General features: G+C 45.0%; 1 non-coding gene across 1 annotated transcript; it reads right to left on the reverse strand.

The window, feature by feature from the left end:
* Nucleotides 1-338: 338 nt before the first annotated feature.
* On the reverse strand, nucleotides 339-420 carry trnas-cga (transfer RNA serine (anticodon CGA)). Its single transcript has one exon. It is a non-coding gene; the product is annotated as a tRNA-Ser (tRNA).
* Between the last annotated feature and the right edge of the window lie 344 nt (nucleotides 421-764).

A 764-nucleotide genomic window follows, 5' to 3' on the forward strand; every position in this document is an offset into this window, starting at 1 on the left:
GCGTGGACATAAGACTTGCTTCTCTTGAGGAAATAAAAGCAGTCATCTTCCAAAACCACAGCAGAAAGGCAACCTTTCATGACTCTTGAGCTGGCTAGTTAAGGCCTTTAAGTTTTCAGGCGGTACCAATGCCACAGCTCCTACTGCCTGAAGTGTATGGACAAATAAAGAGACAACTTGGGCCTTTTAGAACAGTTCCCACTTCAGGCTCGAAACAAGATGTGGTTTTTGAAAAAAAAGAAGCTTGAACAAAGACACAGCTAAAGGCATAATTAATGCATCCCAGTGAAACCCACTATAAACCAAGAGAGGATAGAAAAAGCACAACAGTATGGAAACGTAGTCGGCAGGATTCGAACCTGCGAGGGGAGACCCCAATGGATTTCGAGTCCATCGCCTTAACCACTCGGCCACAACTACACCTGTCTGTATTCTTGTATGCTTTTTACTTGATGGCTAAAGCATAGGACACCACAGAGCTTGAGCCACACACACACCCAAATGAAGGATTGGGGTGAGCAGAGGTGGCAAAAGGAGTTTGATTTCTTCACCTACCGGAAAAGGCTGCCATGGCCCAGATTCAAAACAGGGTTGATGCAGACACAACGCAGAGTACTAAGCACTATACTATCATGGTACACCATTTGCCCTGTGCTAGTTAAGGCCTTTAAGTCATCAGGGGTTACCCAAGCCACAGCTCCTACTGCCTGAAATGTATGTACAAATAAAGAGACGAATTGGGCCTTTTAGAAATGTTCCCACTT

The sequence above is a fragment of the Myxocyprinus asiaticus genome, chromosome 18 (genome assembly GCF_019703515.2).
Source record: "Myxocyprinus asiaticus isolate MX2 ecotype Aquarium Trade chromosome 18, UBuf_Myxa_2, whole genome shotgun sequence".
NCBI classification, from domain to species: Eukaryota; Metazoa; Chordata; class Actinopteri; order Cypriniformes; family Catostomidae; genus Myxocyprinus; species Myxocyprinus asiaticus.